The sequence below is a fragment of the Mus pahari genome, chromosome 23 (genome assembly GCF_900095145.1).
Source record: "Mus pahari chromosome 23, PAHARI_EIJ_v1.1, whole genome shotgun sequence".
Taxonomy (NCBI): Eukaryota; Metazoa; Chordata; class Mammalia; order Rodentia; family Muridae; genus Mus; species Mus pahari.
In genome coordinates this window covers 29,896,121-29,905,481 of record NC_034612.1, presented here as the reverse complement: position 1 = coordinate 29,905,481, position 9,361 = coordinate 29,896,121, and positions in this window count along the sequence as shown.

Sequence of the window (9,361 nt, the reverse complement as noted above, 5' to 3'; positions counted from 1 at the left end):
TAATGGCTTTTATGGGAGGGGCGATGTCGGTTACACCCTGATAATCTATCCCTCACTGCCCTGGGGAGGGTCCTGTCCCTTGGGTTAGAGCTAGACTCACCCTTCATCCCCGCTGTTTTGGGCTGGTACTCAGAGAAGGGCAGTCTGTGTTCATAGGGAGGCTGGGAGTCCAGGGAAGATCAAGTGCCCGCCCACACTCCTTCCTCCAGAGAGCAGGTAGGAACTCAGATGGCTCTGGCAAAGCTGGAGAAATGGAAGCAACCTGAAGCTAGCAACATGGTTCATTCATCAGTAAGGCTACAGACAGGAGTGCGGTCAGCACAAGCCTGATGGGTCCCCATCGGTCCCCCTACAAACCCCTGAAAGTGGAGACTAGAGGCCAGACTCCAGGATGTTGTATGGTGTCTCCTTGGAACATGACCCTCCCGGAGCTGATGGGGCAGCCAGCACCAGCCACCACCGAGGCCTGTGAGTTGGATGCCGTGCCGGTGGAAGTTCCCACCGGTGTGAGTGCTACCTCCTGCTTGAATGATGGACATATTGTTGTCAGGAATGCCCCCTCACCTTCACAGGGGAGAATCAATGAATGGACAGAGACTGCCCACTTGTCCAGCTACAGTTATGTCTTCAGGGATGTTTCTCAGAGTCAAGTTCCCTCCCAAAAGAGTGGGGATAGTGAGCTCCCATCCCCAGCACTCTATGAGGGCTGCAGGGAGAGCTACGGGTATCCATTATGGCTTCCAAGGAAAAGACAATGGCTTTGGCTACTAGGACGAGGGGGTCTTAGGGCTGTAGAGAAGAGAGGCCTGAAGAGGGTGGGTAGATTTCAAAAGCTCCTGACACTTTGTCCAGCTTCATAGCCTTGGGCACATAGTCACCAGATCAGTGCCCATGGCCTCCACTTTAAGATGACAATCACTTCGACGAAAGGGGCCAGTAGAGAACAGGTGCTTCCAGAGGGGGTGGGGGTGGGGTTCGGCACTTACACGAAGCCCTGAGTTCCATCGCCAGCATCAAATGTGTGGGAGTACACGCCTGTAATCCCAGCAGTAAGCGGAGGCAGGGGGAGCAGAAGGACAAGGTCATCTTTGCCTACCTAGCGAGTGTGTGGCCAGCCTGGGCTATATTTTTTAAAAAGTGCGCGTCATAACCTGCCCGGCGTCCCTGTTGCCATCATGACTGCCTCTGTGCTCATCAAATAATCAAGTCACAAGTTGAGTGAGCGCAATTCTGGTGAGTGTCCAAAGGAGGGGCTGGAGAGATGGATGGCGTGGTGGGTAAAGCATGTGCGGCACAGGCATGAAGAAGATGTGCGCTCGGACCTCCAGCAATCATAGGAAAAGCCTGGTGCAGCAGCGTAGGCCTACAGTCTCTGTACCTGAGACAGAGATAGGAGGATTCCTCACCTGGAACAAGGACCTTCAGGTTCAGTGAGAGACCCTGTCCCTTCTGGCTTCCACACACATGCACACACGTCTGTGTTAGTACTCATGGATGCGCGCGCGCGCGCACACACACACACACACACACACACACACACACACACACGGTCCTAAGATGAATGTCACTGTGCTTACAGCCACAGTGTCCACAGTGTCCTCTGACTGCACAGCAGGCCAGGGCCCTTCCCTTCTCTTGCTGATCACAGAACGGGGATTTCCAGGACAGCCACCACCCCAGGTAACAGCCATGACCACCAGTCACTAAGACGTCACAGAGACAGTCACCCTATTTAAGATTTGGTTTGACTTTTTTGTGTTTGTTTTTGTGTGTGTGTGTTTGTTTGTTTTAACAGTTTACTGTATATATATATATGTGTGTAATATGTTGTATGTATGTGTATGTGTATGTGTGTGTGTCACTGCACATGTATATATGTATGTTATGGGGTTATGTTTATATACATGTGTGGTGTGGTGTGTATGTGTGTATGCATGTGTATGTGTGCATGCATGTACATATGTGTGTCACTATCTGTGTGTATGATGTGTTTATGTATATATATATGTATGTGTGTATATGTATGTTCATGTGTGTGTCACTACTTGTATATATGTATGTATTATGTGTGGTGTGTTGTGTATATATGTGTTATGCATGTGGTGTGTGCGTGTGTGTGTGTGTGTGCGTGCGTGTATGTGTGCGTGCGTGCGTGTGTGCGTGTGTGTGTGTGTGTGTGTGTGTGTGTGTGTGTGTGTGTGTGTCTGCCCAAGTTTCAGGACTTGGTTCTCTCTTTCTAACCTGTGGGTCCTGAGGATTAAACTCAGGTCATCGGGTTTGACGGCCAGGGCTTTAACCCTCTGAGTCATCTCACCAGCCCTTGGTTTGTTTTTGTGCCCACTCTGTAGCCCAGTCTGGCCTAGAACTCCAGGTAATCCTCCTGCCTCTGCCTCCTGAGTGGGAGCCATTGCATCTATTGTGTGGCAGCTTCCTTGGAATTAAAACATCTCCTTCAAGAAATTCACCGAGGTGAACAAAAGGTCATTGTGTCTAGGAAAGTGAAAACTTGGAAGGCTCTCAAAGACCCCTCCCAGCTTTTTATAAAAGGAGTAAGTAACTGCCAGGGAGGGTAATGTGGCCAGCTGACCTTCAGAGAGGACAGAGTCTCAGGCTGTCAGCTGCCTGCGTGTCGAGCTTGCAGAGAGTTCGCAGTTTTCCTGAGTCGTCGTTTCCCTTGTTGGGGTGGGCTTTTTGGTGATGCAACCACTTTTGGGTCATCCTTGCTCCATAAGTAACCCTTCACCCATTTTCCTGTTAGTAAACCCAATGGAAACTGATCAGCATACCAGGCTGGCCTTTTGTGTCATCATTACTTTGGCGTGGCCTGGGGTTTCTGTGTAGCTGAGGATGACCCTGAACTCCTGGCTCCTCCTGTCTCTACCTCTGAAGGCTGGAAATGGAGCTCAGGGCTTCATGCATGCTAGGCACGCCCTCTACATTCCCAGCCATGTTTCGTCAGTATCTTAGTGGTAAAGTCACTTGTTTAGGGCCACTACCTTCTCAGTGGCTGAGGTCAAAGTCCCTAACTCATTCCTACATGGACCTGTGGCCCAAACCCTTGTGAGTGACAAAGGAGGTGGACCAGAGATGGTCACAATTATGAGACCACACCCCTACGCTTGGGTATCTCAGCAGTGTCCTTGAAACGGGACATTCCCATTACCTAGGTGACACAGGAAGACAGCAATGCTGATCACTTTGCAAAGGGTCAAAGATCTAGTGAGCTCTAATGTAAAAGATTAATAGATTTCATCTGGGGATGATTGGAAACCCTATGAGCCTCTCTCTCTCTCTCTCTCTCTCTCTCTCTCTCTCTCTCTCTCTCTCTCTCTCTCTCTCAGCTAGCCTCACATCCACTATGTAGTCTAGGATACCCATGAAGTGATGGTGGTCCAGGTCTATCATTCTAGCAAGGGGTCCTGAGTTAGTTAGTCAGGGTTCCCTAGAGGAATAGAGTTTATAGACTATGCACGCACACACACACACAGTGTGTGTGTGTGTGTGTGTNACACACAGTCTCAGTGTGTGTGAGTGTGTTGGTACCCAAGAGAGAGAGAGAGAGAGAGAGAGAGAGAGAGAGAGAGAGAGAGAGAGAGAGAATTTATTAGAATGATTAACATGTCCTTTATATAGACTGCCAGCAGAAGGTATGGTCCATATTAAAGGTGGTGGACCTTTAATCCCACACTCAGAAGGCAGAGGTAGGTGGATCCCTGAATTCAAAGCCAACCTGGTCTACAGAGCAAGTTCCAGGACAGCCAGGACTACATAGAGAAAACCTGTCTCAAACTACCCCACCACCACCAAAAAGTGGGTCTTCCCATGCCAAATGATTTAATCAAGAAAAGAAAAATCCCTCGCAGATGTGCCCAGACATTTGAATTTTAAGTAATTCTAGGTATAGTCGAGTTGACAACTTAGAAGAGCCATCACAGAACCTGAGTTTGAAGACAGCCTGGGCTACATAATGAGACCTTGTCTCAAAATAGAAATGAGGTGGCTGGTGAGATGGGTCAGCCAGTTAAAGTTCTCACTGCATACTGCCTGACAACCCTGGAATGCACATAAACTGGATGTGGTGGTGCACACCTTTAATCCCAGCATTCCTATGGAGAGATTGGAAGCAGAGGCAGGAGGATTACCCAAAAACTCCAGGCTAGGCAGCCGGGAATATGCAATGCAGCAGAGACAACGAGAGAGACCCTGCTGTAACCAGCATGGATACCAAGAACAGACTTAAAATCTGGTCTCTGACCTTCAGCTATGTGTCATGTCACACGCATGCCTGTGTGTGCACTCACACATGTGCATTCATGTACACACACACACACATGCTTACATACTAATCTTTTTTTTTTTTTTTTTTTTTAGAAGAAAGGAAAAACAGGCTGGAGAGAGAGTTCTATTGGCCCCAAATTCCGTGTTTTAAAGTCACACACACAAGAAGCCAGACACAGTGCCGTGTGCCGTGTTCCCCCAGCACTGGGGGAGCAGAGACAGGAGACCCCGGTGGTTCACTGTCTACCAGCCTGACTAGCGGACTCAGTGAGTTCCTAGCCAGAGAAACACCCTGTTTCCCACAAACAAGACGGGAGCTGGAAAGATGGCTCAGCAGCTAAGGATGTGTACTACCCTTGCAGAGGACCTGGGTTTGGTTTCTGGCATCCACAGGTGGCTCACAATCACCTGTAACTGCAGCTCCAGTAAGTTCTGATGCCACTAACCTCTGAGGGCACCTGCACACACATTCATATACCCTCACCATATACAAGTAATTTAAAAAATAAAAGCAAATTCCATTTAGTTATTTTTGTTTTTTTTCAAAACAGGGTTTCTCTATGTAGCCCTGGCTGTCCTGGAACTTGCTCTGTAGACCAGGCTGGCCTCAAACTCAGAGCTCCACCTGCTTCTGCCTCCCCAGTGCTAGGATTAAAGTCATGCACCATCACTGCCTGGCAAAAACAATGTTTGTTTGTTTGTTTGTGGGGTTTTCCTGTCAGGGTTTCTTTGTGCAGCCCTGGCTGTTCTATAACTAGTTCTGTAGACCTGGCTGGCCCCAAACACACAGAAATCAGACTACCGCTGCCTCTAGAGTGCTGGGATTAAAGGCATGCACTGCCACCACCTGGCTACAATATTTTTTTGTTTTGTTGTTTTAAAGGTGAATGAAGCCTAAGAAATGACAATGAATTTGATCTCTGGCCTCTACATTCATAAACACACATAGACACATGGACACACACACATGCACCTGTGCGCGTGTGCATGCGCGCGCGCGCGCACACACACACACACACACAGAGGAAAATCAAAGGCCGTGTGGAACAGTGACTCAGCTGTCAAGAGCACTTGCTGTTCTTGCAGAGGGCCCAGGTTCAGTGCCCAGCACCCACGTGGGGTCTTACAACGGTCTATAACTCCCGTTCCTCTGAAAGCGCCAGACAAGCACTTGGCACACAGACATACATGCAGGCCAAACACTCCTACAGAAAATAAAAATAAATCTTTAAAAAAAAACAAAAACAAAGAAACAACCCAAACTAGAAAGGGAACCTGATGCCTGGAGGAGGTGAGCTAAGACAGACACACTGCAAGGTAGGACCAAATGTCTCCCAGCCGTGGCTGGTTCTTCTCCAACTCCCCCCACCCCCACCCTAGAAAGAAAGTCCCATCACACATTGGGGGCCACTCCTGGAGGCTCCCAGGGAGACCGCTGACTTCCGGAACACTTCCCCCCATTTCTTAGTTTTTTCTCCTCAGGCATTTGGGGTTCAAGGCTGACAAACCAATGCATAAAAGTCTCCTGAGGTCAGGAGGACTAGAGGTGCCTCTCCTTCATGCTACGAGCGTCAATAACTCTTCCTGTCCCACTGTCACTCCCCGTGACCATGACGGGGACTCATTTCCTCATGAGCTGCCTGGGCTATTTTCAGACAATTGTTGAAAAGCAGGTCTCAGGCCACCAGCCAGGGCTGCCTCCCTGGCCTTCTGTTTGACAGCCAGGGTTTGCCTTGTACTGGAGTCTAGCTGCCCAGCAGGGCTCAGGTATCAAGTGCGCAACTTTCTGGGCCATCGCTGTCTGGTCCCACTTCTGCTCCTAGAGATGGAGCCTAGGACTTTTCTTTTCTTTTCTTTTCTTTTCTTTTCTTTTCTTTTCTTTTCTTTTCTTTTCTCTTCTCTTCTCTTCTCTTCTCTTCTCTTCTCTTCTCTTCTCTTCTCTTCTTTTTAAAAAAGATTTATTTATTATTTATATGCGTATACTGTAGCTGTAAGCTGTACAGATGGTTGTGAGCCATCATGTGGTTGCTGGGAATTGAACTCAGGACCTCTGCTCATTCCCGCCCCACTCACTCCGGCCCAAAGATCTGTTTATTGTTATATGTACGTACACTGTAGCTGTCTTCAGACACATGAGAAGAGGGCATCAGACCTCAATACTGATGGTTGTCGGCCACCATGTGGTTGCTGGGATTTGAACTCAGGACCTCTGAAGTGACTCTAAACCACTGAGCCATCTTTCCAGCCCAGGATTTTTCATATTCTAGGGAAGTGATCTACCTCTGAGATATGGCAGTCCCTCACTGGGGGAATTCCAGGCAGGGGCTCTACCACTGAGCAACACCCCAGCCCCTCACTGGGGGATTCTAGGCAGGGGCTCTACCACTGAGCCACACCCCAGCCCCTCACTGGGGGATTCTAGGNAGGGGTTCTACCACTGAGCCATGCCCCCAGCCCCCTCTACCTTCTTTTTTCTTTTTTTAAACATTTATTTATTTCATTTATGAGTACACAGTAGCTGTCTTCAGACACACCAGAAGAGGGCATCAGATCCCTTTATAGATGGTTGTGAGTCACCATGTGGTTGCTGGGAATTGAACTCAGGACCTCTGGAAGAGCAAGGAGCCAGTGCTCTTAACGTCTGAGGCATCTCTCCAGCTCCCCTCTACCTTTCTAATCATGAAAAGTTGAGAACATATTTATCATTTAAAAAATACTTTGAGAAAAAAGTGCCGTGAGACCACAACCCTTTCCTGGCTGCGACTCCTCTCTACTCCGGCCCTTGGCTTTCTGAGACAAGGTCCCGTGATGCAGCCCAGGCTGGCCCAGAACTCAAGATCTCCCTCCCTCAGACCCCTCAGAGACCATAGGCATGCACCACCACTCCCGGCTCTTAGGCCTCCTGAAACTGTTGCAGCAGCAGGAAATTTAATTAGCCTACCTTGAACCCTCTGTTAGGAATATTCTTCCACAGAGGAAATCCTGGACATTTCTCTAGACTATGGATAGGCACCAAGGCAGCTCTCTTGGGAGACACAGACATGTTGCTGCTGGCTTGTCGTTCTAGGACCCAGGTGGCATGAAGCTTCTGAAACAGAGAAGGCAGCTCTAAATTCAGTGGGCAGAGAGGCTGGGAAAGGAACAGAATGGCCAGGGCATCCGGGCACTATTCTAGGTCTCAGCTCCCCTGAGTATCCATCTGACAGGTAAGTAAACTGAGGCCAGAGATAAAACTTACATAATACTACTAGGCTGGTAGGTGAGTGGCCAGCCCCACCTCAACACCGGACATCCTGTGCCTAGTTGCTACCTTCGCATGAGCCCCTGAAAACTAGGCCCTCTCCTGGGTAGTTAGTGGCACTGAGCATAGCCACGAGGAGACACTAGAGGGGAGACGGCTCCAGGAAGCCTGCAGGTTATTCCAACTGCCCTCAGATGTCACCTGCTGCCATTAACTAGCTGCCTGACTTTATTAGTCAGAGTTCTCTGGAGGAACGGAGTGGAAAGAATGAATCTATATATCTATGTCTATAGATACAAAGGGATTTTTTTAGAATGGCTTTCAGGTTGTCTCAGTTAGGGTTTTACTGCTGTGAACAGACACCATGACCAAGGTAACTCTAATAAGGACATTTAATTGGGGCTGGCTTACAGGGTTCAGAGGTCTAGTCCATTATCATCAAGGTGGGAGCATGGCAGCATCCTGGCAGGCATGGTGCAGGAGGAGCTGAGAGTTCATCTTGTTCCAAAGCAGCTATGAGGAGACTCACTTCCAGGCAGCTAGGATGAGGGCCTCAAAGCCCACGCCCACAGTGACACACCTCCTCCAACAAGGCCACACCCCCTAACAGCGCCACTCCCTGGGTCAAGCATATTCAAACCACACAGATTGTGGTCCAGCTAGCCCCAAAATGACTGCCTACCAACGGAAGGTCTCAGCTGTGACATGGGGATAGGAATATGCCGGGAATATGGAAAATGCCAGCGGAGGGACGGACTTGGTAGTGAGAGTGAGGACAGCAGCCAAGAGAGAACAAGCTCCCTTCTTCCATGTTCTTTACATAGACTGCCCGCAGAAGCTGTGGCCCAGATGAAAGGTGTCTCCCTCCAGCCGGGGTGGTGGCGCACACCTTTAATCCCAGCACTCGGGAGGCAGAGGCAAGTGGATTTCTGAGTTCAGTGCCAGCCTGGTCTACAGAGTGAGTTCCAGGACAGCCAGGGCTACACAGAGAAACCCTGTCTCGAAAAACCAAACCAAACCAAACAAAAAGGTGTCTCCTTCTATCTGAGAAGATCTAGATTAAACTGGGTGGTGGTGGCACACACTTAATCTCAGCACTCAGGTGGCAGAGGTAGGTGGATCTCTGTGAGTTCGAGGTCAGTGTTTGGTCTACAGAGTGAGTTCCACTACAGCCAGGGCTAGAAAGAAAAACCATCTCAAAAACCAAACCAAACAAAAAGATCCGAATTAAAAGTGGCTCTTCCCACTTTGAAAGATTTAATTAAGAAAAGAAAAATCCTTCACTGGTGCGCCCAAGCCAGTGGGTTTTAGAAAATTCCAGATATAGTCAAGTTGATAACCAAGAATGTCCATCACAGAGACCCTGTGGCCTGGGGACAAATAACAAAATGATTGTTTCAAAGCAGTTGAGGGGGCACACTTGTGTCATGCTAGGCACTGGAAGTGGAGGCAGAAGGATTCTAAGTTTGAGGCTATGGTGTGTGATCCTATCTCAAAGACAAATATAGAGGCAGGAGAGATGGCTCAGTGGTTAAGAGCACTGAGTGATCTTCCAGAGGTCCCAAGTTCAATTTCCAGCAACCACATGGTGGCTCACAACCATCTGTAATGGGATTTGATGCCCTCTTCTGGTGTGTCTGAAGAGAGTGGCAGCATGCACACATACATAAAATTAAGAAAAATGAAAATATATATATATGGGCTAGAGAAATGGCTCAGTGCTTAAAAGCATGTGAGTACAGGTGCACGCTGAAGTGGTGTGGGGCTGGTAGAGATCAATGTCATGTGCCTTCCCTGCTTGCTCCTCTTTCTCCTCCTCCTCCTCCTCCTCCTCCTCCTCCT